Here is a 25,047-nt window from a genome sequence, read left to right on the forward strand (position 1 = left end):
AGTCACATAAAGAAACAGACCATGATCACCTCGACAAGCTCTCAAAACAAAGAATCCAGGGATCTTCTAGATGAAAGTGCATTCCTGGAATTTCTAGAGCCAGAATACAAAAGTTTAATACACAGAATCCTTCACAACATCAGGAAGGAAATGAGGCAATGTGCAGAACAAGCCAAGGAACACACAGATAAAGCAATAGAAGAAATTAGAAAGTTTATTCAGGAATATAATGATAAATTTAATTAGCTGGAAAAATCACTAGACAGACAGCAATCAGAAATTCAAAAGATTAACAATAAAATTACAGAAGTATACAACTCAGTAGAAAGTCAGAGGAGCAGAATTGAGCAATTAGAAGTCAGAATTTCTGAACGTGAAGATAAATCACTTGGCACTAATGTATTTGAAGAAAAATCAGATAAAAGAATTTAAAAAAATGAAGAAACCTTAAGAATCATGTGGGACTCTATCCAAAGAAATGCCCTACGAGTGATTGGAGTACCAGAACACGGAGGGATAACAGAAAATAAAGAGAGAACTGTTGAAGATTTTTTGGCAGAAAACTTCCCTGATATCATGAAGGAAGAGAACGTATCTACCCAAGATGCTCATTGAACTCCACATAAGGTACACGTTAAAAGAAAGTCACCAAGACATATTATAATCAGACATGCCAAAACCAAAGATAAAGAAAGATAAGAGCAAATAGGGATAAACAAAAACTCACCTACAAAGGAGAGTCAACAAGAAAAAGCTTGGACTACTCAGCAGAAACCATTCAGGCAAGAAGGTAGTGGGATGACATGTTTAAAAAATTGAAGGAAAAAAATTGCCAACCAAGAATCATATATCCAGCAAAACTGTCTCTGAAATATGACGGTGAAATTAGGACATTTCCAGATAAATACAAGTTGAGGGAATTCGTAAAAACCAAACCAAAACTACAAGAAACACTAAAGGGAGTTCTTTGGTTAGAAAATCAGTAATATCAGGTATCAACCCAAGACTAGAACACTAGGCAGAGCAATCAGAAGTCAACCCAGACAGGGAAATCAAAAAAACTGAGAAAGATCATAAAAAAAAGCTCAAAACATGGTGACAGTGATGTTATTATATATAAGAAGACCACATTAAAACAACAAAGAGGGACTAAGAAATGTAATCATAGATCTTCCATATGGAGAGGAAGATACGGCGATACAAAGAAATAAAACTTAGGTTTAAATTTATAAAAATGGGGGTAAATAATAAAGTAACCACAAAGGAGACAAAGTATCCTATTCATCAAAATAAAATACAAGAAAAAAACAGCCTCAGCAGAAACAAAATCAACAACAACAAATATGAGGAGAGGACAATAGATAATCTACTCAGCACATAAATTAAGTGGGAAAGAGAAACGCTCAACAGCACACAAAAATAGGCATCAAAATGATAGCACTAAATCCATACCTATCCATAATTATGCTGAATGTAAATGGACTAAATGCACCAATTAAGAGACAGAGAGTGGCAGAATGGATTAAAAACGAGACCTGTCTATGTGCTGCCTACAAGAGACACACCTTAAACTCAGAGACACAAGCAAACTAAAACTCAAAGGATGGAAACAAATGTATCAAACAAACAACAATCAGAAAAGAGCAGAAGAAGCAATACTAATTTCTGACAAAATAGACTTTAATGTTATCCATCATACAGGATAAGGAAGAACACTATATAATGATTAAAGGGGCAATATACCAGGAGGGTATAACGATATTAAATATTTATGCACCCAATGACAGGGCTGCAAGATACATAAAACAAACTCTATCAGCATTGAAAAGTGAGATAGACAGCTCCACAATAATAGTAGGAGACTTCAACACACCGCTTTTGGTGAAGGATAGGACATTCAGAAAGAAGCTCAATAAAGACACAGAAGATCTAAATGCCACAATCAACCAACCTGACCTCATAGACATATACAGAACGCTCCACCCAACGGCAACCAAGTATACTTTCTTTTTGAGTGCACATGGAACATTCCCTAGAATAGATCACATATTAGGTCATAAAGCAAGCCTTAGCAGAATCCAAAACATTGAAATATTACAAAGCATCTTCTCTGATCATAAGGCCATAAAGGTGGAAATCAATAACAGAAAAAGCAGGGAAAAGAAATCAAACACTTAGAAACTGAACAATATCCTGCTCAAAAAAGGCTGGATTATAGAAGACATTAAGGAAGAAATAAAAAAAATTCATAGAATCCAATGACAATGAAAACACTTCCTATCAGAACCTTTGAGATAGTGAAAGCAATGATCAGAGGTGAATTTATATAAATAAATACAAACATCCAAAAAGAAGAAAGTGCCAAAATCAAAGAATTGTCCCTACAATTTGAACAAATAGAGAGCAACAAAAGAAACCCTCAGGCACCAGAAGAAAACAATTAAAAATTGAAGCAGAACTAAATGAAATACAAAACAGAAAAACAATTGAAAGAATTAACAAGACCAAAAGCTGATTCTTTGAAAACTCAATAAAATTGATAAACTGCTGGCCAAGCTGACAAAAGGAAAACAGGAGAGGAAGCAAATAACCTGAATAAGAAATGAGATGGGAGATATTACAACAGACCCAACTGAAATTAAAAGAATCATATCAGATTACTACAAAAAATTGTACTCTTAACAAATTTGAAAACCTAGAAGAAATGGATGATTTCCTAGAAACATACTACGTACCTAAAATAACACAAAAACACAAACAGAGGTAAAACAACTAAATAGACCCACAGCAAAAAAAGAGATTGAAAAGGTAATAAATAAATAAATAAATAAATAAAACCCTGGCCCAGAGGGCTTCACCGCAGAGTTATACCAAACTTTGAGAGAAGAGTTAACACCACTGCTACTAAAGGTGTTTCAGAGCATAGAAAAGGACGGAATACTACCAAACTCATTCTATGAAGCCATCATATCCCTGACACCAAATCCAGGTAAAGACACCACAAAAAATGAAAATTACAGACCTATATCACTCATGAAATTAGATGCAAAAATCTTTAACAAAAGTCCAGGCAATAGAATTCAACAACATATCAAAAAAATAATTCACCATGACCAAGTGGGACTCATATCAGGTATGCAGGGATGGTTCAACATTAGAAAAACAATTAATGTAATCCATCACATAAATAAAACAAAAGACAAGAATCACATGATTTTATCAATTGATACAGAAAAGGCATTTGACAAAGTTCAACACCCATTCATGATAAAAACTCTCAGCAAAATAGGAATAGAAGGAAAATTCCTCAGCATAATAAAGGGAATTTATACAAAGCCAATAGCCAACATCATCCTAAATGGAGAGATCCTGACAGCATTTCCCTTGAGAACAGGAACCAGACAAGGATGCCCTTCATCACCGCTCTTATTCAACGTTATACTGGAGGTCCTAGTCAGAGCAATTAGGCCAACAAAGAGGTAAAGGCATCCAGATTGGCAAGGAAGAAGTAAAAGTATCTCTATTTGCAGATGACATGATCTTATACACAGAAAACCCTAAGGAATCCTCCAGAAAACTACTGAAACCAGTAGAAGAGTTCAGCAGAGGATCGGGATACAAGATAAACATACAAAAATCAGTTGGATTCCTCTACACCAACAAAAGAACATAGAAGAGCAAATCACGAAATCAATAACATTTACAGTAGCCCCCAAGAACATAAAATACCTAGGAATAAATCTTACCAGAGATGTAAAAGACTTATACAAAAAAAAATTACAGCACACTTCTGCAAGAAACCAATAGAGACCTACATAAATGGAAAAACATACCTTGCTCATGGATAGGAAGACTTAACATTACAAAAATGTCTATTCTACCAAAAGCCATCTGTATATTTAATGCAATTCTAATCCAAATTCCAATGACATTCTTTAATGAGATGGAGAAACAAATCACTAACTTCATATGGAAGCGAAAGAGGCCCCAGATAAGTAAAGTGTTATTGAAAAAGAAGAACAAAGTGGGAGGCCTCACTCTGCCTAATCTTAGAACCTATTATACCACCACAGTAGTCAAAACAGCCTGGTACTGGTCCAACAACAGATACATAGACCAATGGAACAGAATTGAGAATGCAGACATAAATCCATCCACATATGGGCAGTTGATATTTGACAAAAGCCCCAAAACTGTTAAATGGGGAAAAGACAGTCTTTTTAACAAATGGTGCTGGCATAACTGGATATCCACCTGCAAAAAAAATGAAACAATACCCATACCTCACTCCATGCACAAAAACTAACTCAAAATGGATCAAAGACCTAAATATAAAATCTAAAGCAATAAAGACCGTGGAAGAAAAATTAGGGACAACGTTAGGAGCCCTAATACATGGCATAAACAGTATACAAAACATTACTAACAATGCAAAAGAAAAACTAGATAACTGGGAGCTCCTAAAAACCAAACACCTATGCTTACCCAGAGACTTCATCAAAAGAGTAAAAAGGCTACCTACAGACTGGGAAAAAGTTTTTAGCTATGACATTTCCAATCAGTGCCTGATCTCTAACATCTACATGATACTGCAAAAACTCAACTACAAAAAGACAAATAACTCAGTTAAAAAATGGGGAAAAGATATGAACAGACACTTCACTAAAGAAGACATTCAGGTAGCTAAGAGATACATGAGGAAATGCTCAAGATCATTAGCCTTTAGAAAAATGCAAATCAAAACTACGATGAGATTTCACCTCACTCCAACAAGGCTGGCACTGATCCAAAAAACACGAAGTAATAAATGTTGGAGAGGGTGTGGAGAGATTGGAACACTTATACATTGCTGGTGGGAATGTAACATGGTATGACCACTTTGGAAATCGACTAAAAAACCATACGATCCATAAATCCCACTCCTTTGAATATATCCTAGAGAAATAAGAGCCTTTACACGAACATATATGCACACCCATGTTTATTGCAGCACTGTTTACAACAGCAAAATGATCGAAGCAACCAAGGTGCCCATCAACAGATGAACGGATAAATTATGGTATATTCATACAATGGAATACTATATATCGATAAAGAACAGTGATGAATCTGTGAAACATTTCATAATGTGGAGGAACCTGGAGGCATTATTCTGAATGAAATTAGTCTGTTGCGAAAGGATAAATATTGTATAAGACCACTATTATAAGAACTTGAGAAATAGTTTAAACTGAGAAGAAAACATTCTTTTGTGGTTACGAGAGGCGGGAGGGAGATGGGTATTCACTAATTAGATAGTAGATAAAAACTACTTTGGATGAAGGGAAAGACAACACAAAATACAGGGGAGGTCAGCACAACTGAACTAAACCAAAAGCAAAGAAGTTTCCTGAATACAGGCGAACACTTTGAAGGCCAGAGTAGCAGGAACGGCGGTCTGGGGACCATGGTTTCAGGGGACCTCTAGGTCAATTGGTATAACAAAATGTATAAGAAAACATTCTGCATCCAACCTTGGTTAGTGGCATCTGGGGTCTTAAACGCTAGAAAGTGACCATCTAAGGTGTGTCAATTGGTCTCAACTCACCTGGAGCAAAGGGGAGTGAAGAGCACCAAAGACACAAGGTAATTATGAGCCCAAGAGACAGAAAGGGCCACATGAACCAGAGACTACATCATCCTGAGACCAGAAGAACTAGATTGTGCCTGGCTACAACTAATGACTGTCCTGACAGGGAACACAACAGAGAACCCCTGAGGGAGCAGGAGAGCAGTGGGATGCAGACCCAAATTCTCATAAAAAGACCAGACTTAATGGTCTGACTGAGACTAGAAGAACCCCAGTGGTCACGGTCCCCAGGCCTTCTGTTGGCCCAGGGCAGGAACCATTCCTGAAGCCAACTCTTCAGACATGGATTGGACTGGACAATGGGTTGGAGAGGGATGCTGGTGAGGAGTGAGCTTCTTGGATCAGGTGGATACTTGAGACTATGTTGGCATCTCCTGCCTGGAGAGGAGATGAGTGGGTGGAGGGGATTAGAAGCTGGCAAAATGGACACGAAAAGAGACAGTGGAGGGAGAGAGCGGGCTATCTCATTAGGGGGAGAGTATTTGGGAGTGTGTAGCAAGGTGTATATGGGTTTTTGTGTGAGAGACTGACTTGATTTGTAAACTTTCACTTAAAGCAGAATAAAAATTATTAAAAAAAAAACCAAAAAACTGCCAAACCACTGAGAATCATGACCCAGCCACTTTAACACACATCCCTAACTATCACAGTGGGAGTTGTAACAAACAAATTTTAACGTGGAATAGTATCTGCTGTAAACTGCTTAGAAGGGGCGAGAATTAAAAAAAAAAAAAATAGAAGAGGAGATTTGGGTTTTGTATAACTAAATTCAAACACATGAGTCTAGCAATTTTTGTGAAACCAAATCTGGTTAGCTCTTCTATTAATCAGTCAACATCGCTGCCTGAAAGAAACAGTAGACAGAAGACAGAGTCACAGTCTCCTTTTGTTCTATTTGAGTTTGCCTTGGATTAGTACAATCTGGGAATTTTTTTTTCCTTAGATTATTTTCTTCATTCTTAAGACTTCCCAAGAGACTGAACCTACCCAAGGGGGGAGCAGAAAGGGAGTTTAAGTGGAACATTTGTAAATTTTTTACCTTAGATCTTCATACCTCCTTGAACAAAATATCAAGTTACATAAGCTGGGTGTCTTCTTGATAATATCTCCATTCATATACTTATTCATTCTTAAATTCATTCTTGCAACATGAATGTTTTGAGCATGTATTGTAAAGCACTCCATTAGATGAGGGCAGAAGGATACTGCATAATCATTGTTATGCAGAGAAAGAATAATCATAGGTGGATTACTAAGTATTTACTATATGCAGGTATGACATGACGCAAAATGCTTTGTAAGCATTATGTAGGCAAAATGCTTTGTAGTAACAGCTTAGAGGAATGCATTACCATCCCAATTTTACAGATAAGGAAGCTGAGACTTGGAGAGTTCAACTAATTGCCCCAGTGTTACATAACTATTAAATGATGGATCTATAATTTAATCACAGGCTCTTTTCAGGTCCAAACTTTAAACCACCATATTTTGCTGCTTTGTATAAGACATGGGCTCTGTAAAGCAACTGTCACTAAATTGTAGTGCTCATAATTATTATTTGAGAGGCCTGGCATTCAGCAGGAAATATCAGACATGAGCATAATAACAAATCATATTAATTTATCGTTATATGATAAGCATTATAAGTCCTACAAAATGAGAGGATGACCCGTAATGATAAAATTCATTGAGTGTCAACTGAGTCTACTATATGCCAGATTAAAAAAAAAAACAGATACGTATGCATAATGCCTTTTCTCTAATTCAAAAATCTGAAAATCACACCTGTTTTCATAATTCATTTAACAATGAAACCTGGCCTGAAATTATGAGGCTATTTCTGGTGTTTATTTATCCCACTTATATTTCACTGCAGAAATATGACAGTGCTTGAATTTGAGGTCCTGCCCTAGACCCTTCCATAGAGCTGTTAAATATTACACAGCGTATACTCCATATTGCTTTTATAAACGACAAAATATTCTAGATTCCAAGGCACACCTGGCCACAAATTTTTCAGATAGTGGACTTTGGACCTGGAATGTTTCTGAGAAAATCACATGTATCAGAGTTCTGTCTTAGTCATCTAGTACTGTCGTGAAGGATATGCCACAAGTGGATAGCTTTAACAAAGAAAAATTTATTTCTTCACAATAAAGTAGGTAAAAGTCCAAATTCAGGGTGTCAGCTCCAGGGGAAGCCTTTCTCTATCAACCTTCTCACCAGTCTCTTCCTTTGGTTGAGGAACTTCTCAGGCGCAGGGACCAGGGGTTCAAAAGACGTGCTCTGCTCCTGGTACTGCTTTGTTGATGGTATGAGGTCCCCCAGTCTTTCTGCTTGCTTCTATCTTTTATATCTGAAGAGATTGCCTCAAGACACATTCCAATCCTGTAGGTTGAGTCCTGCCTCACTAACACAACTACCTACCACCCATCCTCCCTCATTAACAACATAGAGGCAGGATTTAAAACATATAGGAAAATCACACAATGTGGGGAATCATGGCTGAGCCGAATTGATACACACACTTTGGGGGGGCGGAGGCATAATTCAATCCATGACAGGTTCAAGCAGAGAGGCAGAGCCACTATCAGTGTTTTGAATACGGGATTTATTACACAATTTTGGGTATGGCTGGGGAAACAAAAGTCTTGAAGGGGGAGTTGAAATTTCAGGCAAAAGAGTTTCTAATGACTATTCCTAAAGCACCGTGCCCATTTTGAGTAGGTAGAGCTTACAGAGTGGCCTGTTGGAAGTGGCTCTCTACCTCTTTGGTTCTACAGGCAACGATCTGGGGCAGCTAATGAAAAGAAGAGCTGACGGCAGCATGGAGGAGAGAGAACAATCTCCAAACCACCAGGCACATTTTCATCTGTCCTTCACTACATGTGAGAGCAAAGGCTTTCAGAGAATAAGAATTGCTGCTTTAATTTTGCCTCACAAATCTTGTGCAAAGTCTTCCTTTAGCCAGCAACAACAATATTGTACCATGTGTTGGTTGTCAAAATCATATAGAGAAGGGGATTCAGGAATCCTAGCTCCTAGCTTCACCAAGTTGACAATAGAACAACCCAGCACAAATTGTATAAGACAACCATGGGGTCAGAAGTAAGGTGATGCAAGTAAGGTAAGTCATGCAAGTGCTGGGTCTCATCCTGTCTTCATTTAAAATCTTGATATTCTGTTCATCATGGATTTTGACATTAATTTTGATTTTTTTAATATAATTTATTTTGATTATTGCAGTTTCAGGCACCCCATAACTTTTACACAAGGTAAGTACCTCATTTACCTTACCCAAGCCTTTTCAACTGGCTTGGGTGCCCCAACCTTCATCCCTGTGCCATTAGTGCTCCATGCTGGATCGTATTATATTTATCTATTACCTTTTATCACAGACCATGGAAGTATTAACAAGTCCCCCAGGGCAACATCTGCAATCCATTCATACTCCTACCTGCCCCCATTGTGTACTAGCAACCCAATTTCCCCTTGATATAAGTAGATAAATCACCTCATTCAATAAGGGCTTTACTGTGACTGTTGGACCACTAGTACGAGGCCAGGTAGTAGTACTAACTTGCAGTGTAATGAAACCATTGCCACGAACTACCTTGGGGTTTAAAAAATAAGCAGAGCCCAAAGTTATAGAGAGAAGAAACAAAAATTTCCTTAGTGGATAAGACCACCAATTATACTTTTCTCACACAGGATCATAATAGTAGTTACCTATCATTAGCAAGAGGATACTGTGAGCTGCCTTCAGGGGTGGAGGGGGAGAATTGATAATCCACCAGTCCCTATTTTGACCTCGAGTATACATTTGAATTGTGGTTGAACAAGGTTTCAGTACATTTTTATCATGAAGCAGAGGCCTTATATAACTATATCAGAATTATATGATAAATTATTAATATATATTTCTATATAAGACAATTTGGCTTTACTAGCCCAGAACTCTAATTAGCTATAGACATTCAGGGCACAGTAATATACACCTTCCTTTGTTTATGGCAACCTGTTTTCCCTCTCTTCTCTAAAATACCTCTCTCTTATATTATGAGGACGATTTTGTGACATTTAAATGAAACATAATTGGGCACTTACTTGACAAGGGCTCAAAAAGGCGAGAAAGGAAATATTGAATAATATTTACTAAATTCCTACTGCTTCTTTTAGGAATGTGGTAGCTAAAGATCAGTTGGTGGACCAAGCAGCATCAGCACTGTTATCGACTGAAATGTGTCCTCCGAAAATATGTGTTGAATTCTGACTTTTGTACCTGTGGATGTGACCTCATTTGGAAAACGGGGATTTTCTTTTGCGGTGTTAATGAGGTCACACCAGTATAGGGTGGATCCTGAACCTAATCACTTTTGAGTTGTAACAAGACCAAAATAGACACTGAGACACTTAAACAGGGGAAGGCAGACACCATGTGAGAAGAGTCTACAAGCCAGGAAAACACCAAGAAACCAAAGAGTTCACAGGACTACCAACAGGGAAGGAATCAACATAGCCGAAATCCTTATTTGGGCATTTAGCTTCCAGAACTGTGTGAAGATAAATTTCTTTAAGCCACCCACCTGTGGTATTTCTGTTATAGCAGCACTAAGTAATTAAGAAAAGCATCACCTAGGTATTTATTAGAAATGCAGAATCTTGAGCTCACCCCAGACCTACTGAACTAGAATCTACATTATAACAAGGTCCTCAGGTAACATCAAATTAGGGTAGAGCCTAAACTGCTGTAACAAGTTCCTACATTATTTTTGCCCTTTCTTCTCCCCCATTGCTTGAAAATTTCAAAACTGAAGTGGCTACATTAGATCCAAAGATGAAAGCTGAGCTCTGTGTATAGCAGAGGCCCTTTACTCACCCTTAACTGCTACTGTCTTTTGGACTCTTCAATGAGAGAACCATAAACTCCTATGTTATTTAAGCTTTTGTGTGTGTTTTTTTTAATCTCATTATCAATTAAACTAATGAAGTCATACCAGAGTAGGGTGGGTCCTAATCCTTATCCCTTCTGAGTGTTCTGTTATAAAAGAGAAATACAGACATAGAAGCAGAGTCATTCACCAGGGGGAAGACAGGAGATGAGAATCCATCTACAAGTCAGGCAAGGCAAGGGAATGCCCAGGGCTACCAGAAACTAGGAGAAAGGAAGGATCTTCCCCTGAAACCATCAGAAAGAAAGCATAGCCTTGCTTATGCACTGAATTTGGGTTTCTAGCCTGCAGAACTGTGAGAAAATAAATTTATGTTCCTTAAAGCTACCTACTCTGTTACTACAGCTCTAGAAGATTAAAACTGATAGTTATATTGCCTTATCTTAGAAAACAAAGCCTATGCTCCTATATAGTAGATTTGTATTCAAGTTCTGCCAAAGTATTTTGACATATTCCTTGGATATCTCATATTTAAAATTGCAATAATAATAACTCCTCTTAAGGTTGCTCTGAGAATAAAATGTAAATAAAGTGCCCAGCACCTGAGGACACATGTTGTTATTGTTATTACACAACTTTACTGCTTATACGCTTTACTGGTTTTGCTTCTCTAGAGAACGCACCCTAAGACATTATTTCAAACTTAAAAATTTTTTAATGAATCAGCAAATGCATTTATAGGAGCCCTATAGTACGGAGGAAACCCTGGTGGCTTAGTGGTTAAGTGCTGCAGCTGCTAACCAAAAGGTCGGCAGTTCATATCCGCCAGGTGCTCCTTGGGAACTCTACGGGGCAGTTCTACCTTGTCCTATAGGGTCGCTATGAGTCGGAATCGACTCGACGGCATTGGGTTTCGTTTGTTTGTTTGTTTGTTTTTATAGTACAGAGTAGAAATGTCCCATAGGACTTCCAAGGAGTAGCTGATGGATTTGAACTACTGACCTTTTGGTTAGCAGCTGGGCTCTTAACCACCGTGCCATTAGGGCTCCATATATTGTGGTGGTTTTGTCAGGTGCCTCATAGCCACACTATGCACTACAGAATCAAACACTGCCCGGTCCTGTGCCATCCTGCTATGTTTGAGCCTGTCGTTGCAGTCACTGTGTCAGTCCATCTCAGTGAGGGTCTTCCTCTTTTTCACTGACCCTCTCCTTTACCAAGTATGATGTCCTTCTTCAGGGACTGATTCCTCCTGATAACATGTTCAAAGTATGTAAGACAAAGTCCTGCTATCCTCATTTCCAAGGAGCAATCCAGCTATGCTTCTTCTAAGACAGACTTGTTTGTTCTTCTGGTATTTTACGGTATATTCAGTATTCTTTGTCAACACCATCATTCAAAGGTGTCAATTCTTCTTTGGTCTTCCTTATTCATTGTCCAGCTTTCACATGCATATGAGATAATAGAAAATACCATGGTTTGGGTCAGGCACAGGGGCAGATTAACCAGTAAGCAAGGAATGTACAGACTTATATTAAGCAAGGTACACAGGAGCTTAATTGTGTTTACTTACTAATTTGTAGTGAAAATTTTCACATGGCTTTCACCACATCATCAATTCCCTGAGTCTTGTTTTTCACCAAATACCTTCAGTGCAGCTTGGACTTCTTCCTTCAATACCATAGGTTCTTGATTGTATGCTACTTCCTGAAATGGTAGAAAGTTGACCAGTTCTTTTTGGTTCAGTGACTGTGTGTATTACTTTTATCTTCTTTTGATGCTTCTCACATCACTCAATATTTTGCCCATAGAATCCTTCAATACTTCAACTCAAGTCTTAAATTTCTGATTCGGTTCTTTCACCTTGAGAAATGACGAGCATGTTCTTCCTTTTTGGTTTTCTAACTCCAGATTTTTGCACATTTCATTTTAATACTTTACATTGTCTTACTTAGCCACGCTTTGAAATCTTCTGTTCAGCGTTTTTACTTCATCATTTCTTCCTTTTGATTTAGCTACAATATGTTCAAGAACAAGTTTCTCAAAAAAGTATAACTATTGTTGTCATCATAACTATTTATACAAAACAATTAGCAGTGTAGATCATCTGAATTATAGAGTAAGTAGAAAATCTTATTTCAAGGTCTGATTTACTTATTATCTACTGTTACTCTAAATGTCATAAGTAAAGATTTTCTCCCAGAATTACGTTCTACAAGCCTTAACAATTTATTTTCCCCCACTATGTGTATAAGAAAGGAGCTCCGGTGCCAAAAACAGTTTAGCGCTCAGCTGCTAACCCAAAGCTTGGTAGTTCAAACCCACTATCACCTTTGCAGGAGAAAAGACCTGGAAATCTGCTCCTGTAAACACTACAGCCAAGAAAGCCATATGGGGCAGTTCTACTTTGCCACATGGGGTCACCATGAGTTGAAAGTGATTCACCAGCACCAAACAACACGTATATCTGAGTTACTACAAATCATGGTTCCACTCACTGTTTTGTTCTGAATGCTTTAAAATACCTGACCATAAGCTATAGGATATATAATGTAAGATCATCATTACTAAATTAATTATAGATTCATCAGCAGAGATAATTGAAAAGGTGAAAATGTAAGTCTAAAAATCACCCACAGCCACTCTTAATTGTAATAATCAATTTTCAAACTTTTTAAATTTATAATTCATAATTTTAAAAGTTCTACATATAAAAATGAGTGGTAAAGTAAAATTCATGAACTATGTTAAACTTCTTTTTTTATGTTAAACTAGGTTTACATACAAGCACTTACAAGGTTCTTTATAATCACTTTTTATCAATGTCTCTTAATAAAAGTTCTACAAAATAGGTCAGTGATATGTTCATAAGTTTGCAAATGCAGATGATAAGAGACCTGCCTGAGGTTATATTGCACATTGATAGGAACATATAGATCTCAGTTTTCAGACCTTGACATTCTGCTCTCCCACATCAAGCCATACCACCTCACTACACTGTAAATTATTAATTTGAAACCACACTGCTAATTTAGTAAGCAAGAAGGGTGTTATAAAACTTAATGGATTTACTGATTCTCATCTAGTTTATATTAATAACACCTTACATTTTTATAGCACTTTAAAGTGTTCAAAGCCATTTTGCATAATTTGGGCTTAATACCCACACAAAGGAGGAGCCAGGGTCCCTGAAGACAGGTTCAGTTCAAGATAACCAGTCTCAGAGATGGGACTAGAATCCAGTTACCCTGATTCACTGTTTACCTCGCCACTGCTCCCTCTAGTTTATTCCAAGAATACTATCTATATGTTGAGTCACATATAGAAAAATGATCCAGTTTCAATCTCTATTCCATCATTTAAGGAGCCTTAACAGCTCAATGGTTAATTGCACTTGGCTGCGAACCAAAAGGTTGGTTATAAACAAGTCCAGCCATTCCACAGAAGAAAGGCCTGGCAATTTTCTCCCATAAAGATTACAGCCAAGAAGGCCTATGGGGCAGTTCTATTCTGTCACATGGGGTTTCTATGTGTTGGGATGGACTCAACTGCACCTAACAACAGCAGCAATTACATCATTTACCAATTGGGTAAGTTTCTCAAACTCTTTGAGCCTTAGTTTGTCCATTATTAAAATCAGGATAATTATGTCCATCTCATAAGGTCATGGGGAGTATGAACTGAGGTGATGTGTGTGAACAGCTTAGAATAGTGCCCAGAGCACAGTAAATGCTCAGTAATTCAGAGCAATTAATATAAAAGATGAGGAGGTTGATTGAATGGGAAAAGTATCATCAAATTCTACTACATTTAGAGAAACTCTAGAATGTGATATTCAAGAGCATAAGCTGTGTATTCATATTTAACTTAGGTTTGACTCTCAACTCAGACCATATTATTCTATAACCTTAATTTTTTTCTTCAATTCTTTCAGCTTGAGAAATGCCGAGCATGTTCTTCCCAAAAAACAAGGCTCTAAGAATTGAACACCAGTTGAGATGTTTTAACAAATAGATGCAGCACTGGAGGTGCTTACTCATCCATGCCAAGAAATTTTAGAAGACAGCTACCTGGCCAACGGACTGGAAGAGATCCATATTTGTGCCCATTCCAAAGAAAAGTGATCCAACACAATTCAGAAATCATTGAATATTATCATTAATATTACACATAATTAAAATTTTGCTGGAGATAATTGAAAAATGGTTGCAGCAGTACATTGACAGGAAACTTTCAGAAATTCAAGCCAGTTTCAGAAGAAGATGTAGAACAAGGGATATCATTGCTGATGTCAGATGGATCTTGACTGAAAGCAGAGAATACCAGGAAGATGTTTACCTGTGTTTTATTGACTATGAAAAGACATTCATCTGTGTAGATCATAAGGAATTATGGATAAATTTCAAAGAATGAGAATTCCAGAACACTTAATTGTGCTCATGCAGAACCTGTACATATACCAAGAGGCAATTGTTCAAACAGAACAAGGGGATACTGAATAGTTTCAAATCAGGAAAGGTGCGCATCAGCGTTGCATCCTTTCACCATAGTTAATCTGTATTCAATTTGTACGATAAGCAAATAGTCTAAGAAGCTAGACTAAATGAAGAAGAACACAGCATCAGGATTGGAGGCAGAGTCAACCTGTGATAAGCAGATGGCACAAAAGTGAAGTGGACTTAAAGCATTTATTGATGAAGATCAAAGACTACACCCTACAGTATGGATTACACTACAATATAAAAAAAAAAAAAAACCTCACAACTGGATCAACAAACATCATGACAAATGAAGAAAATATTGAAGTTGTCATGGATTTCATTTTACTTGGATTCATAATCAATACCTATGGAAACAGCAGTCAAGAAATCAAAGGACATATTGCATTGGGCAAATCTGTTGAAAAGGACCCAAGTGTATAAAAGCAAAGACATCACCTTGAGGACTAAGGTGTGCCTGAACCAAGCCATGTTATTTTCAATCTCCTCATATGCATGTGAAACCTGGACAATGAATAAGGAAGACCGAAGAATTGATGCTGGAGAATATTGAATATACCATGAACTGCCAGAAAAACGAGTAGATATGTCTTAGAGAAAGTACAGCCAGAATGGCCCTTAGAAGCAAGGATGGCAAGACTTCATCTTACATACTTTGAACATATTATCAGGAGTGACCAGTCCCTGGAGGAAGACATAATACTTGGTAATGTAGCAGGTCAGTGAAAAAGAGGAAGACCTTCAATGAGAACAATTGACACAGTGGCTACAACAATGGGCTCAAACAATAATGACAGTGAGGATGCCACAGGACGGGGCAGTGTTTCTTCTGTGTTGTAGGTAGGGTTGCTATGAGTGGGAATGGACTCAATGGTACCTTACCACTACAACAATATAAATGTTAATTTATTGAAGGACATCTCAGGTAACAAAGTTGATCATTATACTACCTCTGAGAACTTATAAATCTAGATGAATTTTAGTCCTTTCATGGTAGACAGATTGAAGAATTTTACATTTATTTCGTCAATGTTACCACTGTTCTAATATTTCTAAACAATGTGAACTCAAGAAAAAAAAAAAAAGTTCTTTCTAACAGTATCCAAGATGTATAATGCAGTACCTGGTATACAGTAGATCTATGAATAACTGTTAAGTGACTAAATGAATAAAGAACATTTTTGACATCTCTCTTGAAATTAACCTAAGTTGTAGTACCAGTAAGTTCATTCAACAATGGCAAATGTTCATTGATGGAGGCCTCCCCCCCTATTTTTTTTTAAATACCCAAAAATTCTGAGCCAAATTTGACACAAAGTGTTGGTAGTCAATCTGATTAAAGCAATTTTTGACCATAAGAATGAGAAATCATAGAGTAAAAATATTGATTTTTATACCTCACTCCAAAATTTTCTTTTTAACAAACATGCTGTTATGGTTAGTTGCTATCCAGTTGATTCCGACTCATTCTGACCCCACATGTGCAGAGCAGAATTGCTTCATAGGGTTTTTAAGTCTCTGACCTTTCAGAAGCAGATCACTAGGCTTGTCTTTCGAGGTGCCTCTGGTGGGTTCAAACCACTAACATTTTAGCTAGTAGTCAAGCACTTTACTGTGCTAAGTACACTATTTTTTTTTAGTCATAACTCGTCTTAATTTTACTAGAAACTTGCCTAGAGCTAGCTTGTCTATTGTTGCCAGTTTTGTATGTTGATTTGCTATTTCAACAATGAACTTCCCTTTCAACACTGTCATTGTCTGAACCCAATTAGGTAAAAGGACACATGCATTTAAATCACAATATATGTGAAGTCAGAACTGGACACCATGGTTAGGCAGCCTCTGCAACAGTATGGGATCTATAAGTAGAAACTGTTTATGATTGGATTGAAATTGAGATAAACATTTTTCTTCATATAACTATGTACAATTAGAACACATAATGTGGCAAGCTGAAGCATTCGTGTGATTCATGATGATCATTTTTGGACAGTCCTTCCTTGCTGTTTACCAAAGAAAATATAGAACAAGTTATTACAGAGCTAACTGTAAGAGAAGTTGATTTCCAGATTACCTAGGGAAAAGAAAAAGACCAATTAATTTTAAAAGCAGCAGATATTTAGGATGGCCTATATGCAGCCCTATCTGCAAGACAGGCGATTGAGTAAGTGTCATCTCCAACTATTTTGTTGTTATGTGATTCTAAAATGATAAAAAGAAGCAGGGAAACATGTGTACAATGTGGGGGATACATGATTTACTCCTAAAATACTCAGTATTTCACAATATCATCAAATCATTAACTCCACAGGGCAGACTCTATGCCATATTATTTTCTGTATCTTTGAGTCTATTCCAGGCTTTTTGACATAATGTCTTACATGTAGTCGGTACCCAATTTGTATTTGCTGAAATGAATATATTAACTTTAAAATGCTGGGGAAAGAGAGACACTCAATCTGACAACACTAAAATAACGATAGAATTTAAAAGCTGCTTCCCTCATTGTCCAACATCCTAAAGTGTTTCACAGAACATTTAATAGCCATTCCTCAAGAAGACTCTGTATTCAGATAATTTCTGTATCTCTCCTAGATATTTGTAGTGCTTAAAGCTTCAAAATTATTATTGAAATGTCCAAAAATTAAGAAATCATTTTGACTGTCTTTAACCAAGCCTTTCCTAAATTATTTTAATCATGGAACCTTTTTGTAAGGAATGCCTATTAACACTTATTCTATATCCTGTGGCACCCGGATTGGGAAAGGCTGTCTTAACCATTCATTTCTGAAAAGAGTGGTTGGGCTATTTAATCTAGCCCTACGCAGTTTAGAAGAATCTAGAGGCGTAGGAAGAACGTCTGCCTCATGATTTACAAAGCATAAGCTCATGTTGTCAAAGCATTCTCCTTCAAGGACTCCAAACTGATCAAACACTCCTGGCTTGGCTGCCCGATGGAGGAAATCACACCACAGATTGCTGGGCCGCGTGAAGGCAAGTCTGTCTCTCTTCTCCTATAGTTAAGAAGACTTGTTGGCTTTTTTCCACGTTCTGCTCCCATTCACAGATGAGCATTAGAGAGAATTTGGAAATGGAAGGCCTTTATGTCTGCCGTGAACAAGGTCAATTCAGTGTGGCAGCTGTGAGCTGGTGACATAGACTTATATTGACACAACCCACTTTTTTGCTGCAGAATCACAAAGTGAAAGCACCCGGGGCTCTTCTGCCGTTTTCAATAAGATAGGAATTTTTCTCTTCCTTGTATTAAGCAGAGATCTGTCATCTTGACTTGTACACTAAATGGTCCATTCTGACTGCCTTGTTTGTATCCAATCCCAGCCAGAATCCAGAAACATGTGTTAACATTCGGCATGTTTGGGGGCTAGTGGGAAGGGCCTGAGGCAAGACTCCCTGATGCCTGCTGGAGGCTAGTCAATAATCATTAGCCCTTCAAGTGGTGGATACCCAACATAAACTGTATTTATTTATTTAAAAAAAAATCTTTACTTTAAGCCACAGGGAAAGGCATTTTAGAGAACGCAGTTACCGAGCAGTTACTGGATTGAAATAAAGGTGCAATTATGAGGGAGAGGGAGGCAGACAGAGGGGGCGCTCTTCTCCGGAACAGAATGGGAATCCATCAAGGTGAATTAATTAGGATGCACAGAGCAATGCAACTCAGAATCTTTGCGATTATTTTTCGTATCCAACATTCCAAAGATCACCTCTTAGGCCACGAAGAGATCTCTTTGCAAAGAGGAATCACCACTATGCAAAATAATGCATCAAATTCTTGTACGTACAAAACGCTGAGTTGGTTAAATTAGCAAGTTAACTCCCTGATTCCTTGGACTTTCACTTTCAGAGTGAAATTAAGAGTGTTAGAACTAATAAAAGGGCATACAGAAACACAGACAACTTTTTAAATATTGCCTCTAAGTCAAACAAGCACTATTATTTATTTATTTATTTTCTAATAGTGGTAGATGAAAAATGCCTATTGCTTGTTGAGTTGATTAGGTTTTATAAAAAGTAATATTCATTTCCATGTGTATTTGCTTCTTTAGAAATTGATATTTCTTTTTAAATTCTAATGCCCATATCTACAAAACAGTGAAGTCCATCAAGTGAGTTCTGGAGCACATTCATTCATTTATTTTTTAATTTAAAAAAATTTTATGGTTCTCTATCTCAAATCCATCTCTGTGCCACAAACATATCTCCTAATATAGAAATACCACTAGCAGCCAATAAAAGTTAACAGTGCAGTTTTTGAGTAATTTTTTTAAAGAGTTAGAAATATCATAGCAAATATTAGGACTCTCAAATCTAACCCTATTAGTCCATTGGCTTTTATTTATATAATATATTCACGATATTGGCATCGCTTTTAGATGCCAGGGTAAAAATATGTAGTAAATTTGAGCTATGAAATTTATCATCTCTTCTAGTCTGTTTCTTATACTCGTATCATCTGGTCTGTTTCTTAGACTTTTTTCAGATGATATTTCCATTGACATTTTCCTTAAATCCACTCACTGTTGACTTTCTCCTTGGACTTGAGTGAGAAGAAACCAACTTGGAAATAAGGAAAAGGAGATGAAATGAAAAGATCCGTTACCAGAATAAGGTTCTTGCCTCTCACTGGTCAAGAATGAGCAGGTAAGACACGTAGTTTTCCACACGAGCAAAGCTTTATTGAAGAGGCCTGCAAGTGGAGAGGAGGACGGCCTAGAGCAACACTTACCCTCATCTCACAGAACAAAAGACAGGCCCAAGTTTTTAAAAGTTCTTGGGTAGGGAAAAGATTCATGTTTATTCTTAGACACAGGAGGGGATATGGTAACTGAGGTACACTCACAGTAGCTTTCCAAGATGGCTCCTGTCTTGGAGGCCTCTGGGATTCGTAGCAGGACTTATTATGGGGTGCCACGCCTGGGCAGTCTCTCGCTCCCTGGGTTCAATTCCCCGGCTAGGGCTATAGCCCATCACTGCCCCTGGTGGAAGGTCACACAGTGGTCACAGGAGGATGTTCTGCTCATGTCCTTGGGCTTGGTTTTCTCCAGCTGCTTCTGAAAGGCAACTTTAAAGAAGTTTGCAGGCTATTTTTAGATATCCTGCCCCATTGTTCTGGGGAATGGCTTTGTTTCTGTGCCCTGGCCCATTTCTTGTTACTTTGTTTGCAGATTTGGGGGCCTTTCTGTTCCTTGTCTTACTAAGTCTCTAGGTTCCACACTCAACCGCCTCTTACCTCCCTTATAATACAGTCTATTTCTCTTTTACTTGTTTCTCCTCTAACCACAGTAGTGTCTTCGCTATTTCCCAAACACTCACCCTCCAATCTCAGGGCCTTTGCTCCCTGTCTCAGATCCAGCATGATGGTGAGATTCATGTACTCAGAATGGAGACAGAAAGTCTTTACTCCCATTGGGCTAAAACCAGTGTGGAGCCAAGCACCATCCAATATATAGAGCCTGTGAGAAAAGCCACAATCATGCCAACTAAAGTCTTCCTGAAGCATAAATCTTACCGGAAGAAAGATGGATGGCAGCTACAAAACAAAACAGGACCAAAGGTTATCTGAACAAAGGAATGGTATTCTGGAAAGGCGGGAATAAGTTGAACAGAGGAACTCACTGAGACTCAAGGGAAGCCCTCACATGCTTCTGACTGTGGAGTTAGATTATTAAGGATGCTGAACTGGTAAAAAGAAGCAAAATTGTGTGAAATACAGGTAACATTTTAGGCATTGGATGTATACAAAACTTGAATTTGACCATCACTTCTAATTCCACAAGTCATTAAGCAAATTATTTAACCTCTCTCAGGGTCCTCAGTTTCCTGATCTGGAAAATCATAATACAGTTTACCTCACTGCCCACCTATTATAAGGATTAAATATGTAAAGTGTAACACACACAGGTTAGAATATAATAAGTATGCAGTAAATTGTTGATCACCCATGTTAATATTTTTCATTTGATACTAATAATATCATTAAGCCAGTTGTCAAATCGATTCTGACTCATGGCAACTCCATGTGTGTCAGAATACAACTGTGCTCCAATGGCTGATCTTTTGGTAAATATATCACCAGGTCTTTATTCCAAGGTGCTTCTTGGTGGACTCAGACTTCCAGCTCTTGAATAGTAGCCATGAGCTTTGACAATTTATACTGCCCAGGGACTCCTCGTAATATCATGGAAGAACTTTTATTTCCTATAGGCAACTGTGCAAAGAGAAGAAAAATAATCATCCCAAAGCCCATAGTCAAGTCATAGGCAAGCATAATTTTGAATTTTACTTGCTTGTGTTTTCTTTTTCCTCCTAAGTTTTAAAATGTGTAATGATAGCCAGGGCCAACACAGTACAGAGATGCTCATATGTGGAAAAGCACAGCAGATGTCATCAGCACAATGTGCAGGTGTATCAGGAAGAGGCAAAGACCTCCCCTGGATCCTCAGGTTTTCATAGTAAAGCACCAAGTCCAGAGTCTACTAGTCCAGTGCCTACATGCCCATGATATTTGAGGGTCATTTCAATACAACTGTCAGCTAATCTACGTGACTGAAGGTAAGACTCTTATATCTAAACCTGATATTTGAAGGAAAGAATGATTAACAAATGAATTAAAAATACTCTAAGCTGTATTTGACTCACTCAATTTTAGCTCATCTCTGAGCAGAAATTTGATTTCTCTTAGTTAGCATCACAGATACGTCATCTCAGGTCTTGTTATTTTCTTTACTCATGTATGTTTTATAACTATCTTCATCAGTCTTGAATTAGAGCTCTTAGTCTTACTTCCACTAGCAGAGTGGCTGGTATAGAGTAAGGGTTCAATCAATTTTGGTTGAATGAATGAATAAATGAATGTGGAGCTTGTAGATATCAAGATCCATCTCTTATTCTTTTTTATATCGCCCTCAGAGTCTGCATATCAAAAGAGTGTACAAAATATTTACTAATTCGAATTGCATGAATGAGTGAATTGCTGGAGGTTTTATTTTCTAGCACTATAACTTTTACTTGATTTCAAGATTCCTATAATGAGGTTACACGTTTCCAGCACCACACGTGAGTTTCTCCTCCTAACATGTTTAAATCTATTATGATCTTTCCTATTTTGGTGGTAAATCCCAAATATAACAGTAAAGTATATTTAAAAGCTCTTCTTTCAGAAAGTATTACATAATTTTCAAACCAATCAGTGTTTCTAAGTTTAAATAAACAACTCTCTTGCAATTCTAAACGTGGCTTTTTTTTCCCTTCAGCTCTTTATAAATACACACACACACACACACAGAGCATACTCCACCTGAACTGTGGAGCAGGAAGTCGTAACCTTAAATCGAGCTGAACCAATTACAGTGTTGCTAATGCAGATGTGTTTTGTTGGTGTACTATCTCACGGAGTTTCCTAGGAAAAAGTAAAATGCAGCACATTTATAATTTAGCATTATATTCTCAAATTTGAATTGCTTTCACAGTATGTCAGAATGAGATTGCTAACAGAATAGAGAAAGCAGCCCAGGCACTGAAAGAAACTCTCTCTCACTGGCACCATACAGAAGCTCTGCTAGGTCAAACCCAGTTGAAAGCCATAGCCTCAGTCCGGGAAAATGCCTCCCCAGAACTGTTTCCAGAGGTCAGGATGCACTAAGAGAGAAAACTACTATAGGAAAAAAATTTGCAATCATGTCAAAACATAAAGCAATTGTTGCACCTAGACAGATGAGTAGCTCCTTTAGTTTGTATCCAAAACTCACTGTGCTAATTGCATTAGAATTTACTAGAGAACAGTAAACGTAAAGGCACAAATGCAAGGTCAGTGCTCATGTAGTGCCCAGTGGGGAGATGGGAGTCACTGGTGGCACAAACAATGAAGCGCTGGGCTATGAGCTGAAAGGCTGGCCTCTCGAACCCCCCAGAGGTACCATGGAAGACTTGGCGATCCGCACCTGAAAGGTCACAGACTTGAAAATCCCATGGAGCACCGTTCTACTCTGCAACACATGGGGTCACCAGGAGTCCATATTGCCTGGATGGCAACTTCTGGTGGTGGTGGTAGGGAGATGGTGGTAGAGATTGAGGGAAGGAGGCAAGGTATGGCTTCAAGGTAATGGCATAGGTGTCTGATGGACAATTATCTGAGGCAAGTATGTACAACTAAGTATGGCTTCAAACCATAAAGGACTAGGAGGTTTCTGCAGGGCCTTCAATTCTCACAGGTAGAATAGAACAAGTTTCCAGCTTTCCTTAGCCTCAAGCAACATCCACACTTTCTGGTCTTTCCCCCAGGGGACTTATTATCCCTTTATCTTTGCTTGTTCCTGTCCTCAATTCTGTTTTGGTTCTGTCATTTCTTTTTGCCACTTCAGGTCTACACCCGTGTAGTCTTTCTCACTGTGATCCAGACCTTGCATGCCAGATAGGTTTCCTGCTGAAATCCTCTAGCTCTCAACTATCTGTTCTTTTCCTTCCTAGGAAGAACTTGATTGCCGGGTAAAAAACAGCTGAATAAATAATAGATAGAGCAGAAAAGAGCTGCTCATTGAAACATTCATCACCCAGCTACAGAAATCCAACTTTACTTTTCGGTTTTCTTATCCTAAAGTTGTTCATGAAATCCATCTTTGTGTGCATAGTTCCTACTTACATTTCATATGGGCCAGAACCCCAAATATAACAGCCAAATATTCTAAACACTCCCTCCTGTAACCATGCCACAGACCTAAAATCGGATAATTGTACAAATTAGAATGAACGAAGACAAAGATTATAATGCCTTTATTTTTTTATTTGGTTTTATCCAATTAATAAACAATCATTTATCTCACCTTAGTTGTGTCGTCCTGGTTTCCTCATCACAGCATCTTGGAATGAATTTTCTTGCTAACCCTCAGCAGGAAACCAGAGCACCGTTGCCACTCACAGTTGTAAACTGTCTTGGTATTTCCAAAAAGTTTCATATTATTTTATGAAGGATTAAGATTCCATCACTTTCAGGCCTCTCCACAATCTGATCTAACCTATACTTCAGGACTTTTTCTCCCGTATCCTTCTATAAAGAAAGGGATGGTATAGCCTCTTTGTAAAAACCAAAAAAAAAAAACCAAACCCACTGCCCTCTAGTCAATTCCAACTCATAGTGACCCTATTGGACAGAGTAGGACTGCCTCACAGAGTTGCCAAGGAGCTCCTGGCGGATTTGAACTGCCAACTTCTTGGTTAGCAGCCGTAGCACTTAACCACTATGCCACCAGGGTTTCTGTCTTTCTGTAAAGGGTCAAATAAATATTTTAGGCTTTCTAGGTTATTGTAATCTCTGTCACAACTACTCAGCTCCGCAGTTGTAGCATGAAAGCAACCAATAAAAACGAAACCCGTTGCCATCCAGTCGATTCCGACTCATAGCAACCCTATAGGACAGAGTAGGACTGCTCCATAGCGTTTCCAAGGATCTCCTGATGGATTTGAACTGTCGACCTTTTGGTGTGCAGCCTTACCACTTAATCACTACACCACCAGGGTTTCCGAAAGCAGCCACAGACAACATGTAAACAAATGATACTGTGTTATACACACACACACAGAGAAAACAAACTTTACTTAAAAAAAAAAAAAAGGTGGTGGGCTGAATGTGGCCCGTGGGCTGTTGTTTGCCAAGCCCTGCTATAAAGAGTTTTTTTTTTTTTTTTTTAACTAATCTCTTATAGTATCTGGCATTTTCCCATTTCCTTGTACGTGTGCATGGCTGTTGCTAAGCCTATATGCTCCTTTGCGCAAATTAGAAAAACAGGAAAAATGTGCCTCCTCTGAAAAAGCAACTAGAAAAAGACCAGTCCTTTATGAGGACAAATTAGAAAAAGGTACTCTATCTGAATGAATGAATTAGAAAATGATGCTGCTCTGGGCTGAAGGAGGCTTGGGTGTGTGGCTTGAACACAACGTTTTTTCCAGGGCTTGGTGACAGAGCCCAGGCTAGATTTCATCACACAGTTGTCTCCTTGACGGGTGGTAGAAA

The sequence above is a fragment of the Elephas maximus genome, chromosome 1, assembly GCF_024166365.1.
Source record: "Elephas maximus indicus isolate mEleMax1 chromosome 1, mEleMax1 primary haplotype, whole genome shotgun sequence".
Lineage (NCBI taxonomy): Eukaryota > Metazoa > Chordata > Mammalia > Proboscidea > Elephantidae > Elephas > Elephas maximus.